The sequence below is a fragment of the Amblyomma americanum genome, chromosome 10 (assembly GCF_052857255.1).
Source record: "Amblyomma americanum isolate KBUSLIRL-KWMA chromosome 10, ASM5285725v1, whole genome shotgun sequence".
Classification (NCBI taxonomy): domain Eukaryota; kingdom Metazoa; phylum Arthropoda; class Arachnida; order Ixodida; family Ixodidae; genus Amblyomma; species Amblyomma americanum.
Genome location: NC_135506.1, coordinates 69,799,638 through 69,820,131, shown reverse-complemented (window position 1 = coordinate 69,820,131; position 20,494 = coordinate 69,799,638). Strand labels below are relative to the sequence as shown.

Sequence of the window (20,494 nt, the reverse complement as noted above, 5' to 3'; positions counted from 1 at the left end):
TTTCCTCGCCTTTTGTGAATTTAGTGTTTTTGTGCATTTAGTGTTTTTGTGCTCCTGCATAGGCAGCGCTCTACCTTCTTCTTCTTTCACTTCCATGGACCAAGTTCCACGTAAGCAAACAAAGATAACGGTTATGAGATCTCTTTCCATCCTGCACTTTTGAAGATCGGGCATTGTCCGCATTTCATAAAAAGTTGATACTTCGGTTCGTAAAACCATGCAATCAACAGTTAAGCGACGCTTTCTTCTAGTCGATTGATTCGGACACTCAGAAAGATAAGCGAAATGAAGAAGAAGCTGAGGACGAACAGAATTCTTCTCATGTTTGTGATGCAAGAAAATAGATTTATTGTTTTAACTTTCAATTCTAAGGCATTGCAGGGCGGTACCGCCCATCTCCGACGCAAGGTGAGCAGTCTTGAGTAGTCTTGCTATGAGACGATATATAACATCGCTTCACCATGATGGGCTTCGAAACAGTGTCGAGGTAGTTACTGCGCCCTTTATTTTCCTCCAAAACCAATTTTCAGTTTTCCAGCGATGTCAGTGTGCGTTAAAGATCCCTAGGTGGTCGAAACTATTCCGGAGCCCTCGACTACGGCACCCCTCCTTTATCCCTTCCCTTACGGCGCGGTTCAGGTGTCCAACGATATATGAAACAAATACTGCGCCATTTCCTTTCCCCAAAAACCAATTATTAATATTATTATATGATTTTCATTTTTGGAGTGAACTTGCTCTGATGCTTACACACTCTCCCGCTTTTAGCAGTCTCCTCTGTTGGTCCCCTAATGACGAATGCCGAAACTTTTTTCCGCAGAGCCGTATACCCAACTCCCTGTCAGTCTGGCGCCTTGAGACGGAGGCTACGGTAGGAAAATCTCCAGCCAATCCACGCCGAGCTGAAAAGGCCTTGCCGTCAACACTTCAAGGTCACGAATATCCGACAGTTTGGCTGTGAAGCCAGCGTGTGCCGATAGCGAAACCTGCCTCGTGCACATGTCGCCGGTTTATCCCGAGTGCTACTACATTCTCGCATGTCGTCCGGTGAGTACGTTCAATACGCCTAACATCGCTCGCATACAAACGTCTCTTCCCGCGTTGTACTTGGGCATGTTGGAACTCTTGGGTTACTCTATTCTTCATTGCAAAGAGTAGCCGTCGTAGCACAGCTCCCCCAACCCGCACGCAGACCTTATGCTTCTGGCAGGGCCCATCTGGCATAAAAAAAAGCGACAGAATTTAGGGCGCAAGCCCGGTGTCACTCCATCTGGCGCCATCGTATTGTGAAAGCATTGCAGGGCGGTACCGCCCATCTCCGACGCAAGGTGACCAGTCTTGAGTATTCTTGCCATGAGACCATATATAACATCGCTTTATAATGAGGGGCTTCGAAACAGTAGACAGTTTTAGCTGTGCGTACGCAACGGCTTAGCGTACGCAAGGAGTTTGCGGGGACGGTAGTGCGCATGCGCAGAACGCAAGCGCAAGCCCTGCGTCTTGCGTGCGTACGCTAGCCAGCGGACTTTGCGTTGCGGCGCTTGCGTGGCTTGCGTACACTAACTTTGACAAGATGGCGGCGCCCTGCTCGCCCGCTTCGGAATAAATACACGTCGCCGCGGGATTCTTCGACGCAATAGCTCGCTCAAATGGTAGCGGTTCGCTTTTATTTCGCCTTATCTTGCCCACACGTAGCGGTATAAGCGATAACTAGCCCCTGTTTTTCAGATAATTTGGTGATTTTCAAGCTCCTAGGCCTAACTATATGCAGTGTGTTTTCCTCGTAGCAACGACACCTGGCGAAGCAGTTTTCTAGCTTTTAGCCAGTTCTTACATTTTCTTCGGTTTGCATAGTTTTTCTTCTTGGAACAAAAAAAGGCTCCCAATGCACTCACACTAGTTATCAGTAATCACGGATTTAATTTCTTCAACCGAGCGTTGATGTGGTTTGACGCCTTGTCACTAGATGGCGCCACGTGCGCCTGAGGGACGCTACGGCACGGCCAGCTAAAACTATACTTCGGAGCGGACAGCGTAACGTACGCAGCGCCGTAGCGCTTTGCGTACGCAAGCACTTGCGTACGCTTAGCTAAAACTGTCTAGTGTCGAAGCCGTGAAGCACCTTTCGACTTTGGAAACCTCAGACGAAGTAGGCTGTAATTAGTTAGCACGCTTTACTTCCGAGTAAGCTGTAAAGGACATCATTTAAACAGCGTTCTGAACGCGTAGTACAGACTAACAGCGATTCCTAAAAATCTTTTTTGTTATGTAGTAATAATAATAATTGGTTTTTGGGGAAATAAATTGGCGCAGTATCTGTCTCATATATCGCCGGACACCTCAACCGCGCCGTAAGGGAAGTGATAAAGGAGAGAGTCAAAGAAAAAAGGAAGAAAGAGGTGCCGTAGTGGAGGGCTCTGGAATAATTTCGACCACCTGGGGATCTGTAACGTGCACTGACATCGCACAGCACACGGGCGCCTTAGCGTTTTACCTCCATAAAAACGCAGCCGCCGCGGTCGGGTTCGAACCCGAGAGCTCCGGATCAGTAGCAGAGCGCTCTAACCACTGGGCCACCGCGGCGGGTCTTGATATATAGATAGTTCAGATTTTTGGATATGTTTGAAGACCTCAACGCGTCTGTTGCGCTTTCTCATTCTGCTTGCCGAACTGGAACGTTGCGCTTGTAGACTGGGGCGTATAGTTCCCGCCGAAAGTGTACAGCCAAAGGAGTTTTCTTCTAAGCTGTTTAGCGGGGCTCTGAAGAATATCTATAGCAGTCCAAAGCTCGGAAGAATTGAGGACGCGGAGCCATTCCCCTTTCGATATATTACGGTCGCTGAGAATGCATAACGCTGCATGCTGCAGGCCGCACAAGCAATCCCTTTGGGCTGTATACATTGGATAGGGGCTGGTCTTGCGTACCGTTTGGCAACGACTAACCTTACCTTAGGACGCTTGAAGCATGTGTCAGTTCTTGCCTCCTGGTTTGCCGGATTGCCTAAGAGTTTCCTTATTACGCGTCGAAAACAACTCTTGCGCGAAAGCTATGTAACGCAGCTGTTGGCCTGGCTGAGGTTTTCAGCTTTTTATAGATGTGGCACGCGGACAATCCAACGACAAGCCGAGAGGCTTCTTCTCCACTTCTGGCAGTGAGCGCTCTTTTCCACTTGAGAGAGGTACTTTCCATAAGCAAGCGTTGTCGCGAAGCTTCGATGCTTGTTTTAGCAATATGGTAATAATCCACTCACGCAGCAAGGTCACAGTGGACCAAAAGTTCCCGCTGTGAGGCAGGATATGCCATCAAGGACGCTCCTGCCGAAAGCGACGGAGTTTCACGGCTACATTTTGAACTGATGCGTAGCAGTCGTCTAACTGTTCCAATGTTGCGTCGTAGAGGCTGAACGAACGGCAGCTGGGAAGATATCGGCAAATATATTAAGATAAGTGGCCCCAACAAAGCAGTGGAGGTTGTGGCTCATCCCCCAAGCCATGCCCCTATGCATGTAATAGGTCCCCCGTTTTCCTTTTCCTAACAACTCAATTCCGGAATATATTGGCCTCGAGCCTCTCTGCAGCCGGTCGGTCGGTCGGTCGGTCGGTCGGTCGGTCTGTCTGTCTGTCTGTCTGTCTGTCTGTCTGTCTGTCTGTCTGTCTGTCTGTCTGTCTGTCTGTCTGTCTGTCTGTCTGTCTGTCTGTCTGTCTGTCTGTCTGTCTGTCTGTCTGTCTGTCTGTCTGTCTGTCTGTCTGTCTGTCTGTCTGTCTGTCTGTCTGTCTGTCTGTCTGTCTGTCTGTCTGTCTGTCTGTCTGTCTGTCTGTCTGTCTGTCTGTCTGTCTGTCTGTCTGTCTGTCTGTCTGTCTGTCTGTCTGTCTGTCTGTCTGTCTGTCTGTCTGTCTGTCTGTCTGTCTGTCTGTCTGTCTGTCTGTCTGTCTGTCTGTCTGTCTGTCTGTCTGTCTGTCTGTCTGTCTGTCTGTCTGTCTGTCTGTCTGTCTGTCTGTCTGTCTGTCTGTCTGTCTGTCTGTCTGTCTGTCTGTCTGTCTGTCTGTCTGTCTGTCTGTCTGTCTGTCTGTCTGTCTGTCTGTCTGTCTGTCTGTCTGTCTGTCTGTCTGTCTGTCTGTCTGTCTGTCTGTCTGTCTGTCTGTCTGTCTGTCTGTCTGTCTGTCTGTCTGTCTGTCTGTCTGTCTGTCTGTCTGTCTGTCTGTCTGTCTGTCTGTCTGTCTGTCTGTCTGTCTGTCTGTCTGTCTGTCTGTCTGTCTGTCTGTCTGTCTGTCTGTCTGTCTGTCTGTCTGTCTGTCTGTCTGTCTGTCTGTCTGTTGTTGCCAGGAAGAGAGAAAAGGAAAGTGCACAGGCCTGCTCACTGGCTCTAGACGAGCCACAATCGCTACCACGTGCAGGTAGTAGGAGAGTTGAAAGATGGGATAGAAAGACAATATAGTAAAGACGCGCTAAAGACAGGGCCGATCCCGGAGGTAGTGCAATACTGGGCCAACCGGTGGCGGGATTGAAGCATCGCGGGAGTGAAGCATCCTTCAAACTCTCCGCCACATTTCCAAAAATAAGTCCAATTGGACCCGTAACAGATACTCTACGGGGTCCTGACAGCCGGTGAGTACACAGTGCACTGCATTCATAGAATGGCGGGTTTTCCTTGCACCCGCCGCGGTGGCTCAGTGGTTAGGACGCTCGACTACTGATCCGGAGTTCCCGGGTTCGAACCCGACCGCGGCGGCTGCGTTTTTATGGAGGAAAAACGCTAAGGCGGCCGTGTGCTGTGCGATGTCAGTGCACGTTAAAGATCCCCAGGTGGTCGAAATTATTCCGGAGCCCTCCACTACTGGCACCTCTTTCTTTCTTCTTTCACTCCCTCTTTTATCCCTTCCCATACAGCGCGGTTCAGGTGTCCAACGATGTATGAGACAGATACTGTGCCATTTCCTTTCCCAAAAAAACCAATTATTATTATTTTCCTTGCGTAGGCACAATTAGAACGGCATGACTGCGGATGGCTCATTGCCAACAAGCGTAGTATGCAGCAGGTTGATTTTGTGTTATTCTTCGATAGCTCCGTTGTCATTACGTTGCATCGAGACGCCGTGCAGCTCTAACGGACGGACTCTGCAACTGGACGAAGCTTCAGAATGAAAGTGATGTGGCCAGAATCTTCACTTTTTTGATGGAGCAGCTGCAACAGTGTTATATATGGTTGAAGCAGGTAAAGGTGTCAAATATTATTGAAGAAGCCAAATGTTTATTTAAAACGTCTTGCGTGTACCCGAACTGCGCCGCCACATTGCACCTTTGGCGAAAGAAATTTTAAAGCTTAATTGTTGCAAATTACTGGACTATATGTGTCATTAGGCGCAAAGCAGAATTACTGGGGCACGTATTTTCTTGAACTGCAAAATGACCCCAGGACTTGCTCGGACTGCACGAAACCAGTCGGAACCCGCTGAAGCCGGCGACTCCCGTGAACGCAAGGTCAAGAAGACGTGTCAGGCATCCGCAAAGGATGAGAACGGCTGTGATTGTACAGGAGGGTACCGCCAGATAGTAGTCATGATTCGCTGCAGGCCGTAGCGCTTGCGATTACTGTGTTTAAAAATGACATTAAAACGGGCTTTGCAGTACAATACAAATTATTTATTTTAACCCCATATAGGCCTTGTGTGGTGTTTCTATCCAGTGCATAAAATCTGGCTCAATCGAAGGTGTGGGTCTAGTGGTTCGAGCATAAGCTGAAATGATTATAAAGAGAGAGAGAGGGAGAAAGAGAAAGCAAAAAATGAAGAAAAAAATTGGAGGACGCTTAAGCTTCGCCTTCAAGAGCAGGTCGCGACAGCGTGTTGCAGCATTACCAAGGAATCCACGGGCGTACTTCGGTGGGACCCCTTGCCCGGACAATTTAAGGAAAGTAAACATATTTTGGTGGACGCCCGAACCGCGTCGTAAGGCAAGGAAAATGTTAATTTTTTTAAGGAAAGGAAAGGATGCCTGTCTCAAATATCTCGGTGGACACCCAAATCGGTCCATAAGGGAAGGAAATTGAAATGAAAATTGGTTTTAAGGGAAGAAAATGACGCCTTTCTCACAATTCTCGCTGGACACCCGTACCGCGCCTTAAGGGAAAGAAAAATATTAGGCAGTCGCTTAGCTCTTGCTAAGCCTGTATACTCAAGCGAAAAGCTTCAGTTGTGCTTGGTTTGACGTCATGCTTATGTTTCGTAGCTTAGCAGGTATTGTATACATTGTTTATCTATAGGCGAAGACTTGGTTACTCAATGGCATATGTTTACGATTTAGACACAGAAGCGGCAGTATAAAACTTCCTTATTATTGTTGGACACATTGTCATGCAGTTTCTCTTCAGCCATAAGGACAGCCCGGTGATCCGAGTTGTAGCAAGCGGTTGTCTCTATGGTTGTTAAAGAGTATGTAGAATGCACAGTTTGTCTTCGGTTTACAAGGCCTATAGTGGTCCCCCATTGAGTTGTCTGTTCAGTGGGAGAACTGACCGTCCAAGTCCGACGTCGTTTAGCAAGGCGTATTTCTCGTTGTTCAGGCGTTTCGGCTGCACGTTTAGCTTTGACTTTATCCTTTTTTCACTATTGCGCAGCCAACTCCCAAGCGAGTACTTCTGGATCAGACGAATTTCGTTTCTCAGCTTTTCTGCGTAGTCTAGCAGCAGCCGCACTCTCCTTCCCTTCCATGTCGAGTGCGCACAACTATTTTCTGGCAAGCGCATCATATAGCCTCCTTGCGGATGCACATGACGCACATGTGCAGTAGCGCGCGGCTGTGCCGAAAGGTCAGGCGACGGAGTCGGCGGCGGCGACTGCTGCGGCAGCGGCGAGGAGCGACCACCTGCGCAGCGAGTGACGTCACTCGTTTTCGCACATGCGCATAACTCACCAGTTCGGCTCCCGCGAAACTCGGCTCTTACCCGCGTAGTGAAGCTTTTCGCTTCAAAATTGGAGGAAGCTTAAGCTTCGTCTTTAAGAGTGAGGCGCGATAGCGTGTCGCAGCGTTGCCGAAGGGTAATTAATTAATTAATCATTTGATCGATCAATGATCAATTATTCAATCAATCCTTGAAGCTGTCGCGTTAAAATCCCTTCTCTTACGGTGTGGTTAAGGTGTCCACCGATATGCGCCATTTTTTGCTCACGGCCAAGGACGCCGATGCCGACGACACCGACTTTTCTGCGACAAGAGCTCCTTAACGCTGTCGCGTTAAGAACGAAAAAAAATGCTCAGGAAGCTACATTCAGGGACGCATTTCACATATTTCAATTATAAGCAGACAAGCACAAATAGACCCACCTGGTAAAAGCATGAGAAAAATCAAACATGAACAACATGGCAATAAATACCGAATGAAGAAAAAATATTACTACACAGTTTTTATGAGATGCATATATACCAGCCCAAACAGGGCAAGACAGACAATATAACACGGCGCTCTTCGCCAGGCATGAATTATACGTCCTCAGAAAGAAAAACTGCTCACACAGGACACAATTAGCACATTAGCATGAGCCTGTCCAATCATTTTAACGCGACAGCGTTGAGCTCGTGTCGCAGAAAAGCCGGTGTCGTCCACGTCGGCGTAGGCGTCTTTGTCCGTGAGCAAAAAAAAAAATGGCGCATCTCGGTGGACACCTCAACCGCGTCGTAAGGGAAGGGATTTTTAACGCGACAGCGTTAAGGATGGATTGATGGATTGACTGATTGATGGATTGATTTATGGATTGCAGGATTGATCGATTGATCAATCAATCGATCGATCAATTGATTGATCATTATTTGATCGATCGATCGATCAAATGATTGATTGATCGATTGATTTATAATTCGCTTAAGGTGCGATCCGGGTGCTCAGCGAGAAATGTGAGACAGGCGTCATTTGCTTTCCTTAAAAGCAATTCAGTTCATTTTCTTTAATAATAATTAATAATTGGTTTTTGGGGAAAGGAAATGGCGCAGTATCTGTCTCATATATCTTTGGACACCTGAACCGCGCCGTAAGGGAAGGGATAAAGGAGGGAGTGAAAGAAGAAAGGAAGAAGAGGTGCCGTAGTGGAGGGCTCCGGAATAATTTCGACCACCTGGGGATCTTTAACGTGCACTGACATCGCACAGCACACGGGCGCCTTAGCGTTTTTCCTCCATAAAAACGGAGCCGCCGCGGTCGGGTTCGAACCCGGGAACTCCGGATCAGTAGTGGAGCGCCCTAACCACTGAGCCACCGCGGCGGGTTCATTTTCTTTCCCTTATGGGCCGGTTCGGGTGTCCGCCGAGGTGTGTCAGACAAGCGTCTTATCCTTAAGTTATCCAACGTGCCACGCGTCGCGGCGAACGGGCGATGCCGTTCCGTGTACTCTGGGGTGCTCCCAGGTCGTCGAAATTATTCCGGAGCCCTCCATTACGGCATCTCTTTCTCCCTTTCTTCTTTCACTCCCTCCTTTATCCCTTCCCTTACGGCGGGGTTCAGGTGCCAATGATATATGAGACAGATACTGCGTCATTTCCTTACCCGAAAAGCCAATTATTATTATTTTTAGTTCCGTGTAATCCTTGGCAACGCTGCGACATGCCGTCGCGTCTCACTCTTACAGACTGGACGCAATTAAAGACAGGACGCCATTAGCACACTCGCATGAGCCTGTGCAATCATTTCCAGTGTCTCGCATAGCTGTAAACTGTTCACGTTTCCCCACTCTCACCGACTGCTCCATTGTGCGCTTACAGGTGCATTTTTACGCTTATCACAACCTGGAAGTGGCAGAGTTGGTCAAGGCTGTATCCATTAGGTGTACGTCGCTGTTCACCAGGATCGAACACGTTGTCTGCTCGCATAAAAGTGAATATTACCGCGGCGGCTGCGTTTTTCTGGAGGCAAAACGCTAAGGCGCCCGCATGCTGTGCGATGTCAGTGCACATTAAAGATCCCCAGGTGGTCGAAATTATCACGGAACCCTCCACTATGGCACCTCTTCCTTCCTTCCTTCTTTCACTCAATCCTTTATCCCTTCTCTTACGGCACGGTTCAGGTGTCCGACGATATATGAGATACTGCGCTATTTTCTTTCCCCATAGAACCAATTATTATAATTATTATTGTTGCAGCACGCAGCATTCGCGCATTCCTAAAAATTGTTTTTTTGAAGAAAAGAAATGGCGCAGTATCTGTCTCACATATCTGCGGACACCTTAACCACCCCGTAAGGGAACGGATGAAGGAGGAAGTGAAAGAAGAAATTAAGAAAGAGGTGCCGTAGTGGAGGGCTCCGGAATAATTTTGACCACCTGGGGATCTTTAACGTGCACTGACATCGCACACCACACCGGCGCCTTAGCGTCTCGCCTCCATCGAAACGTAGCCGCCACGGTCTGGTTCGAACCCGGGAACTCCGGATCTGTAGCCGAGCGCCCTAACCACTGAGCCACCGCGGCGCGTGGCATTCGTCCTGCTTTTCGGTTGTGGCGTTCTTCTTCTACCTCGGAGGAGACACTTAACATCTGCGAAAATGTGGCCCAAGATTTTGCGAAAGGATCTAAGTGCTCGTACCTAGAAGGCCTCTTTGATTGTGGCATGGCAAGTTCAACCAGTTCATCAACAGTGACCTCTAGATTAGCGATCCGCCTGTCGCCCAGACCGACAAGGAGATCGCAGCATGGGTCTCGGTTCGCCACTATCAGCGACAGTGTAACATCGCTTTTTTGGAGGAATGGGATGAATTCGTCGTCGCCACTGCTTCAGTTCCACTCACCTCCTGCCAAGCTTAACGCGGTGTTATACGGCTCTGAGTTTTTCGGCTCGGAACAGCCTCGCCTACCGGGCTGTGCTGCTGACTTCTCCGACAACGACGCTGTGAGTGCTGGGCATGGTGTTTGAAGGCACATGCCGCTTTCGCGAAACCCTGTCTGGCATACTAGAGCTTCAGTCGGCAACAAATTGTCGCACTGGCCAGCCCGGCCGGCCGAGAAGTCCTTGTGCTCATCGGTGCCATCAGTATCACTAATTACATGCTCGGATGCCTCGCAATACTCGACTTGCATTCGCAAGTCCAGCATTCCATGCGACGCCTAGCGGGAGGCACTCGAAACAGCCGAGGGAGGGTGCGAAGCAGACGGCGGCCGCTTGCACAACGCAGGGAAGCACAATGGAGCAGCCAGCGGCGAAGAAACAGAAATCTAAGCAGCATTGCTGTGTTCCACAGTGCGTGTCGGCAAGGTGGAAAAATGGTTCAATCTCTTTCCATAAGTTTCCTTCGTGCGAGGACGATCCGCGACGCAGAGCACTGTGGTTAACATGACTCCGTATCGGGAAGCAGGTATCATCAACAATGGTTGTCTGGTCCCGCCACTTTACTCAGCACTTCTTTTTCCCGGGTGAGTAGTGAAATACTGTTAGCATACTAAAGTTTGCGAGTTCGATACGTGCGTGCAGACGCGGGAGGTGCTGACTGAGAATGTTTGCCATTTTCAAAACTTGCCAGCTGCAGCCGACGGATGATGACATTTGTCTCAGAGGAAACAAACCTACTCTGCCTTATGGGCTGCCCAAATCATTTTTTTCACTGTCAAGCATCATTATATTATGGCAGTTGAGTACTGCTGTTGACTTACCCTCAATATAAATCAGAAATGTTGGCTTATCAAAATCCGCAATCGGCGCAATCTAATGAACTCAACTTTTCCAACCATACACCTATTTCATAGCAGCGAGACAGCTCGATATACATTGCACTAGACGCGCAGTAAGTCGTGCGTTCCCACACCGATGTTTTACACCGGCTGGCAAAAAGATAAAAAGAGCGTTCTACTTACCTGTACAGTTGGATGAGGACTGCAGCAACGTGCTTGCATTTTGCCGAAATTCCAGATGTGCAGGAACAGGTACCCCCGACCACCGCAGGCTCTTGAAAAACGCCCGTCACTTGCAGCAATATCTCATGCGGGTCCCAAGCCACGCCAGACGACTGAACGGAAAGAGCGACAACCTCTGTGTCGCTATCAATTTTGATTTTTGCTCCAATTAACATTATGTGTCCTGCGCCGAGGCTCGTTCACCCTCAACAAAACACCGGGAGCTCACGTCGCAATTCAAGAACTCCACTACGGTCCCTTGAGCCAAATTTTGCGCGACCCTCCCTCGGCCCGCCATTGCTGCAGTGTTGCCAGATTTCGCCGTGCTACTTTGGCGCCCCCTGCAGGTCGCTTGACTTGCGAATAGTCTGATCGCTGGTCGAAATTTTCTCAGACACGTCCGTGGAGCTCACCTCCACCTTGGGAATCAAGACTGATTGTCTGTGCCAACATTTTTGGACATTTCCGGTGCCGACATAGCTTAGTAATGCTTTCGCATTAATAATTTTGACCACATAGGGATCTTTAACGTGCACTGCGCGCGGGCTCCTTTGCGTTTCTCTGCCATCGAAACGCGGCTGGCGCAGCTGGGTTCGAACCCGGGTACTCCGTATCAGCAGCCGAGTGCTCTAAACACTGACGCTCCGCGGCGAACTATTTCGGAGCCGTCTGCAATCTCATCTCGTTCTCTCTTTCTTTTGTCACCTTCACCTTCCTTCCCTCACTGGGCGGGTGAGGTGTCCATCGAGAACTGGGGCAGTTATTGCGCCCTTTCACTCCTCTCAAAGCCAATTTCCAGGCACTCTTGGAGGAGGAGTAGCTAGAGACCATTTGGTATTTGCTTCTGGCCGCTGATTTTGGTGGGCCTGTTTGTGAGTGTGATGGGCATTTTAACTATGAAACATGTGCGGAGCTCGTTCTTCTCGAGCGGTGGTTTTGAAGCGAAAGCTTCGTTAAGCTACGTACAGACCATTTCGCTGTGCGTTCCCTGTTGGCCTTCAAGTGAACCAGAAGTCAAGTCTGGCTATTGGCCTTACCATATGTGGTCCACCATGGTGTCACACCATTTGACCTTTGACCTTTATATTCACTGGTACAGGACGGCAGAATAGGCAGCACCGTTATTTGGGTGTCCAACCTCTCGTGACCAGCCATTAACTGCCACCAGCGAGGGTGGGCGCGCTGCGGACCGCACTTAACATTAGAGACGCCAAGCTGCGTCTACTAACCCGATACACCACAGTACCGAACTGCGCTCACTAATTAGCTGCCGAATACCCCTTTCAGCGTGCGCTCAGAAAAAAATTTATTTGACTTAACTTTACCCTCATGCCTATCGCTAATAGACACTTTTAGTTGGGGCGTACGTAGGAAGCATGCGTACGCATCCCTTACTGCATTGCGTACGCTGTGAATAGTGTAAACACGACACCTTTAGTTGACCGGGCCGTAGCGTCACTCAGGTGCACGCGTAAACTGTAGCGCCATCTAGGGACAAGACGTCTAAGCACATCAACGCTCGGTTGAAGAATTTTTCATCCGTGGTTACTGATAACTAGGGTGAGTGCATTGCAAGCATTTTTTTGTTCCAAGAAGAAAAACTATGCAATGTAAGAATTGACTAAAAGCTAACTGCTTCGCCAGGTGTCGTTGCAACGAGGAAAACAAACTGCATTTAGTTAGGCCAAGGAGCTTGAAAATCGCCAAATTGTCTGAAAAACAGGGGCTGGTTATCGTATCCGCCGTTATGCGTGGGCATGAGTAGGCGAAATAAAAGCGAAACGCTACCATTTGAGCGAGCTATTGCGTAAAGAGAATCGAGCGGCGATATGTATTCATTCCGAAGTGGGCGAGATGGTCACCGCCATGTTCTTTACGCAGCACGTAGCGTCCCATGTTGCGTACGCTACGGTATGCTTTATAGCGGGCGGGCGTTCGCAACGCGAGGCGAGATACGTAGCGTTCTGCGCATACGCATTTGTTACCCGAAATGTCGTTGCGTGTGCAAGTTAAATGCGCATTTCCAGTTGAGACTGTGTACTAATGATGGCGAACCGACAATGCGCCAGCACTCGACCGCCACCCAATCGGGACTCCTATATTTAGCCAGTGATCCAGCCGCATTCAGCTAAAACTGTAACGCCTGGAAGATACCTACAGTGGTAAAAACCACAGCTGGAGTCGAACTGCGAGCTCCGCACATGCTTGTTAATTAAAATTCCCATCACACTCACAAACAGGCCAACCAGAATTGACGGCTAAAAGAAAATAGCTAATTGTCTCTTAATAATAATAATAATTGCTATTTTGGGGAAAGGAAATGGCGCAGTATCTGTCTCATATATCTTTGGACACCTGAACCGCGCCGTAAGGGAAGGGATAAAGGAGGGAGTGAAAGAAGAAAGGAAGAGTAGGGGCCGTAGTGGAGGGCTCCGGAATAATTTCGACCACCTGGGGATCTTTAACGTGCACTGACATCGCACAGCACACGGGCGCCTTCGCGTTTTTCCTCCATAAAAACGCAGCCGTCGCGGTCGGGTTCGAGCCCGGGAACTCCGGATCAGTTGTCGAGCGCCCTAACCACTGAGCCACCGCGGCGGGGTTAATTGTCTCTTGCTGCTGCTCGTTCACGAGCGTACAGAAATTGGTTTTCGAGAGAAGTGAAAGGGCGCAATAATTGCCTCACTTCTCGATGGACACTTCAGCCGCCCAGTGAGGGAAGGAAGGTGGCAGAGACAAAAGAAAGAGAAAATATTGCTGATGGCCTAGCTCTGTTAGGCCAGAATATAAGGTAGCGAAAGCGCGGCTACTTCTGCATTGGAAGAGTGCATGCACTAGATGCGCCTTTAATCATGACTGAAGTTTGAGCCGTCGTGGCGGAGTGGTAGCGTCTCCGCCTCAAACGCCAAAGGCCCTGGTTCGACTCCGAGCCTCGGCGCAGGTTTATTTTTATTCAGTGGCTCTCATAGATGCCGCCACCGAATACGTTGGTTAGCGATTAATTGCAGGCTCCGTTAAGGCGCGTTTATACTCCGGCGTAACGCGCGCGCGCCCGTTCGCTGCATGGCGACGTCACGTCGGCCAAAGGGAGACCATCTATACTCCAACTGCGCTTTTTCGCCGACGCGTTCGGCGGCTTTTGCGCACTCTGACCGCACTGGCGGAGACTTGGAGCACGTCTCAATTTTGCGTCGAGTGCGCCAGCCGCGTTTTTCCTCCATAAAAACGCAGTCGAACCCGACCGCGGGGACTGCGTTTTTATGGAGGAAAAACGCTAAGGCGCCCGTGTGCTGTGCAATGTCAGTGCACGGTAAAGATCCCCAGGTGGTCGAAATTATTCCGGAGCCCTCCACTATGGCACCTCTTTCTTCCTTCCTACTTTCACTCAATCCATTATCCCTTCTCTTAAGGCGCGGTTCAGGTATCCAACGATATATGAGAGAGATACTGCGCTATATTCTTTCCCCATAGAACCAATTGTTATTATTATTGTTGCAGCACGCAGCATTCGCGCATTCCTAAAAATTGTTTTTTGGGGAAAGGAAATGGCGCAGTATCTGTCTCACATGTCTGCGGACACCTGAACCGCGTCGTAAGGGAACGGATAAAGGAGGAAGAGAAAGAAGAAAGGAAGAAATAGGTGCCGTAGTGGAGGGCTCCGGAATAATTTCGACCACCTGGGGATCTTTAACGCGCACTGACATCGCACAGCCCACTGGCGGCTTAGCGTTTCGCCTCCATCGAAACGCAGCCGCCGCGGTCTGGTTCGAACCCGTGAACGGAACCCGGGAGGCGTCCGTGTGCTGTGCGATGTCAGTGCACGTTAAAGATCCCCAGTTGGTCGAAATTATTCCGGAGCCCTCCACTACGGCGAATCTTCCTTTTTTTCGCTCTCTCCTTTTTTCCCTTACCTTGCGGCGCGGTTTAGGTGTCCAACGATATATGAGACAGATACTGCGCCATTTCCTTTCCCCAAAAACCAGTTATTATTAGTGCGCCAGCCGCTGCCGGCCAAGCCAGACCGGTTCGGCTCCGCGGTGAGGCGCGCGTTGTGACGTCATGTGCCTCCTCGGAGCACCGCCACGACGAAATCGCAAGTTCGCGGACAGTAATGTTTTCGCTTTAAAAGAGATTACATAGCTCCGAAATAGCCCGCCGCGGAGGCTCAGTGCTTAGAGCACTCGTCTACTGAGCCGGAGTACCCGGGTTTGAACCCGGCCGCGGCAGCCACGTTTCGATGGCAGGGAAACGCAAAGGAGCCCACGTGCTGTGCGATGTCAGTGCACGTTAAAGATCCCCAGTGGGTCGAAATTATTCCGGAGCCCTCCACTACGGCACCTCTTTTTCGTTTCTTCTTTCACTCCCTCCTTTATCCCTTCCCTTACGGCACGGAACAGGTGTCCAACGATATATGAGACAGATACTGAGCCATTTTCTTCCCCCGAAAAAATCAATTATTTTTGCAAAGGGAATGGCGCAGTATTTGTCTCACATCTCGGTGGACACCTGAGCCGTAAGGAAATAGATACAGGAGGGAGCGAATGAAGAAAGGAAGAAAGAGGTGCCGTAGTGGAAGGCTCCGGAATAATTTAGACCACTTGGGGATCTTTAACGTGCACTGACATCGCACAGCCCATGAGCGCCTTAGCGTTCCGCCTCCATCGAAACGCTGCCGCCAAGGTTGTGTTCGAACCCGGGAACTCCGGACCAGTAGCCGAGCGCTCTAACCACTGAGCCACCGCGGCGGGTGTCCCCCCCCCTCAGCAGCCGAGCGCCCTGGCGACTGAGTCCCCCCCCCCCCCCCCCTCATTTCGTTGGTGCATTCGTTTATCTGTTGTAATGCAATGAGCATTTTGTTGAAGATACACGATCGGGATGATGCGAGGAAAGGGAGCGATGACCCTCATAACCTCTCGACTGAGAGCTTCAAAGTGATCTCATTATGTTCTCGTCAAATGTTGCAAGTGTGGTCGATGTACGAGGCGCGGTTGTATGAGCGCTCTCGCCAAATGCCGGCCAACATGTGAGCGGGCACCGGCAGTCTAGGAAGCATTGCGCTGAATGAGAGTCATTGTCTGAGTCGCCTGTATTTTAGCCAGAGATATCCGAGCAGTACCCATCGCCACTGATGAATCGTGAACCCCACAATTTTAACCGTCGGGCTTTCTTGAAGTGGGGTTCCGGACAGTTTAAGACCAGTGGGTAAGGCAGCCATTTTAGGCCTTTGTGCAATTTTGCGCTTTTCTCTGGCACTGACTTCGAACGAGTGAAGGCGTTCCGCAAGCTCAAAACGGTGGGAAGCGTTTAATTCGCTGGCCCATTTGTGCCTGCCCTGATTCCCTAGTAGCACAACGTGATTCGGAACGGTGCGCGTTCGATCCTCCACGTCACTCCTGTTGAGAAAGCATCTGTGCATCTCCCTCAACGACGCGTTCTGTGACACCCTTCTATGAGGGTTCTGTCAGATACAGAATAACACATTCCCATGTGTGGTACATTAACACGCGGGTGAAGAAAGACGAGGATTTGAATGACAACGAACTCAAGCTCAGCGACTTTACTACACGACTCGACCAGCCTCGGACCCGCCTTCGGATAAAGAAAGCGACCCTAACGAGGGACGGAAGGCGGTATTAATCTCTGACGTCGCGAAGCGACCACGGGTGTAAAACAGACTCATGAGAGCCGAAGAGGGTGTGCAAAGAGACGGGGAGAGGGGGTAGCGCTCTAAGTAACGGGCGTCATCGTTTCGAGCGCGAACAAGGTGTAGCACGGGTTTCCGGGGAAGGTAAAGGAGGAATGGGAAAGGGGCAAATGTATGGCTGCTCTTAGAGGTCCCAAGGGGGAAAGGAAGAGAGTCAGCGACATCTCGGCCTCCGTCAGCGCGGTGGAAAGTCTCGCCCTGGGGTTATTTTTCCGCGGCGGGCCTCTCTTCTCTCTGGCCAGAGGTGGAACGCAATTACGGACGAACCTGAGCACTCACTCTCGCTGCGTTGGTGGCGAACACATTTCTTGAAGAATGAACGGGGCAGAGCGTCAAGGATGAGGAGAAAGTGTGTGCGTTATGTAAAGAAGGAGTGTGCGACACGGGAAAGGCAGGGGAGGGTGTAGTGGAGGGCGCGAGGGCACAGAAAAATGCAGTTGTGGTGGGAAAGAGTCTGACAGTGATCGCCCGACAGCGCGCTCCCGCGTTTTCTGCCCATTTCGCGGAACAAGGTCTCTAACCATCCCCTCAGTCCCTTCTTTTCCTAAGAGTGGTGGTTCGGACGGAGCGGAAGTGGGCATGAAACGAAGCATGCACGGACTGCCGTCAGCTACGGCCTCGTAATGAAACGAGATATATAGGGCCTGAAGCAAGGGGGGGGGAGTATGACGACGATTGTGCGCGCAGCAGAAGCCAAAGAAGAAGAGGAAAGATGCAGGGAATAAGGGAGTGAACGAGCGGAGATGGCGCAGCAGCTCGGGTGGGAAAAAATGGCGTCACTTTCTTTTCTCTTCACCCTCTCCTCCCCTCTCTTCGCTGTTTCGATGAACGCGGTGGCACCTGGTGGCGGGAATGAGAAAATTTGATTACGTTCTTCAGTTCCCTGTTCTGCGCACCTCTTCTGCCTTTTCTCCATCTCCTTTTTTCATCCGTCGTTGCCGCCGAGGTAACATTGCTTCTTGGAAGGAAACGGCGAGTTAGCCCCGTCGTTTAAGTAATGCGAACTCATTGGCGGAGCTCCCAGGTTTTTAACGAAAAGAGCTCGGAACGAACGCCAGGGGCGGTGAAGATAATTGTAAAAGAATAATAATAAATCCATCGATTATCGGTGCCCGAGCTAGAAGAGAAACAAGCCCCGCGCTTTCAATAAAAAAGTGTCAAAACACGCCGGGAATAAGTTTAAGGATGATCGTGATAACTACCGGTTAATAAAGTTTGCAACTTTAATATTTTCATGCCTTCTTGAGGGCAGGCAAAGCTGACTCGGCGTTTTTATATTGTTTGTTAGAGAGCCAGAAATGGGACATTTTTCTTTTTTTTCTACCTGACCATCACGCTCGCATCTGTAATTCCATCTAAAGTTAGGCTGCCGAGCCATGTCTCGAACGTTTCCCATCAAGGCGTTAATAAGTTTCACGTAAACTTGTTTGCCCCGCTTAAAGAGGTGATGACTCCAATGCCCCCGAGCCACCCGTAGCGAGCAAGTGAAACCAGAAAATCACAGTCATTCTATCGGTGCTCCAGCCGCTCGCGGCGTAATACAGTAACGAGGTGAAAACGAGTTTCCAGTGATTTGGGGATGGTCATCCTTGTTTCTTCACGGGAGCAGAGCGTCGGCTCCGGGCTGCAATCAAGGCCGAGATTACGCAAGGCTGCACAGGAAGATAGCGCCGCAGGCGCTTGTAAAGCGGGCTTCGCCTTTTTAGTAGTGTTTATGAGAAGAAGAAAGACTTACAGGGGGAGGTTGGTTCATGTTTAGGGTAGTTGCTGCAGGAAATAACGAGACTAAAGGGGGCGTCGGTAGAGGACTGTGAAGCGGCGAGCACTAATTTGATTGGGCTCTAAGGCAAACTGCTTTGCCGCTACGTCTTCGTTCCTGGTGTGTTACTGCCAGAAGGTATAAACTTGTGACTGCACAAACAACGAGACTCTGCTTAACAGCCATGCTGTGCAGAACTTATTCTATTCCGTAAACGGCGTCCTCATACGTCGCAACCCAAAGCCGGTTTTGTGGTTTTGTGGCAGGCTGCCCACCGTGTCAGGAGACAGCTCAATTGATCGTGAGAGGCTGGTCGGGAAAAGCAACCTGGGTGGCACCCCAACCCAAGCAACCTAAGTCCCACCGGTGGCAGCACCTGCCACAGAAGATCAGTGCCGCATCTTAACTTGGCCGCTGCACCGCTGGGCCAGGAATGCTAGGAAGACTCTCAGCGATCTATGAATGTAGAGGATGACAAATTCCGCATATATGGACATTAACCCATTATCGCTATCCGAACAACTGCCATCCGGAAACACTATCTGAACACCAGAACCGAAGAGAAAATCGAACTGCTGGCGCACTTTATTTGCATTTGGCCTAACTACGCATCTCGATCATCATTTTTTATTGCCATTTTTAAACGCGAAAGGCGCCCTTGTGTTGTGCGATGTCAGTGCACTGTAAAGGACTCCCCGGTAGTCTATGTTAATCTGGAGCCCTCCACTACGGCGTCCATTATAGTCCATATGTCAATTCGGGATGTTAAAGATCCGCAATTTTTTAAAATTGGTTTTGTGGGAAGGAAATGGCGCAGTATCTGTCTCATATATCGTTGGACACCTGAACCGCGCCGTAAGGGAAGAGATAAGGTGGGAGTCAAAGAAGCAAGGAAGAAAGAGGTGCCGTAGTGGGGGGCTCCGGAATAATTTCAACCCCCTGAGGATCTTTAACGTGCACTGCACTGACATCGCACTGCACACGGGAGCCTTAGCGTTTTGCCGCCATAAAAAACGCAGCCGCCACAATTTAAATTTTATATTGGAGTGCAGGAATAGAATTTTTCCAGAGCCGAATTCAATACAAATAGTGTAGCAAAAAATAGGTAATCTGAGCCGAATACGACTAGAGTAGTAAATAAACTGAATTTAAAGCGAATCGAATATTCGAGCCAATATTCGATTCGACTTGATACCGCGGAGTGAACACAACCAAAAGACAGCGGCTGTGCTCCTGTAAGGCTCTATAATCCCTGGAATTATAGCCACCGATACGCACAACACCGATACCCAAAAAGGGGAACGCTGAACAAAGTGGGTATACTAACTGCATAACCGACATGCGTTGCGCATGCATTGGAAAATTAACCTATGTCACTGTTGACGACAGCGCATGAACCAGCACATCTCAGTAGATGAGAGGCGTGCGAACTAAGCCATGTTACCTCAGAGATCGGACACTGTTGCAACGGTAGCCAAATATAGCTGAATCCTACTTCGGCGTCCAATCTCGGGGGCCATGTACAAAAATGATGAACACTGTCTCACAAACAGACCGCACCACCGGGCATTACTGGACCTTATTCGAGATCACGTGTGTCTCTATTTGTAGATAATACATCATGCCAGCAGACACATTGTAACAATAAAAAAATATAAAAAAACGGACCATGCCGCGAATCGGAGCCTTCCTCTCCATGTCGAGCAGCATGGTTTACTCCGTCGGAGCGGACGCTGTTTTCAGGGCAGTCGTCGAAAAAAACTGCGAGGTTAGTTGGTATCATTTGTTCTGAAACTATTCGAATAGTTTAAAACATATTCTAATAGTTTAGAATAATTTTAAACAAGCGATATTTGATTCGTTCAGCGGATTGAATAGGAGGATATTCTGAATAGTAATACTGGCAGACTCTAAAGAAACTCTACAAAAACCTGTTTTTTATGTTCAGAACAATTAGTCGTCAGTTATTATCCCAATACAAAGAAGGACACCCGTGTGCAGTGTGTAGAAGTGCGAAGCCATTAAATCTAGCTGCTCCGTGGTAATTCTCGAGGTAATGCTAGAGCGCTTGATGATTCACTAGAGCCAGCAAGGCACGTGCGCGAGCTCGGAACATCCATTTACGTTACGCAACGAGATAAGTGGACCATGCTGTTGCTAT

The 20,494-nt window shown here is 49.6% G+C and overlaps 1 long non-coding RNA gene across 1 annotated transcript; it reads left to right on the top strand.

Annotated features, from left to right (window-relative positions):
- Nucleotides 1–302: 302 nt before the first annotated feature.
- LOC144106600 (uncharacterized) lies at nucleotides 303–5,493 on the top strand. Its single transcript, XR_013309059.1, has 3 exons — nucleotides 303–408; nucleotides 821–1,047; nucleotides 5,415–5,493. It is a non-coding gene; the product is annotated as an uncharacterized LOC144106600 (long non-coding RNA).
- The last annotated feature ends 15,001 nt before the right edge of the window (nucleotides 5,494–20,494 follow it).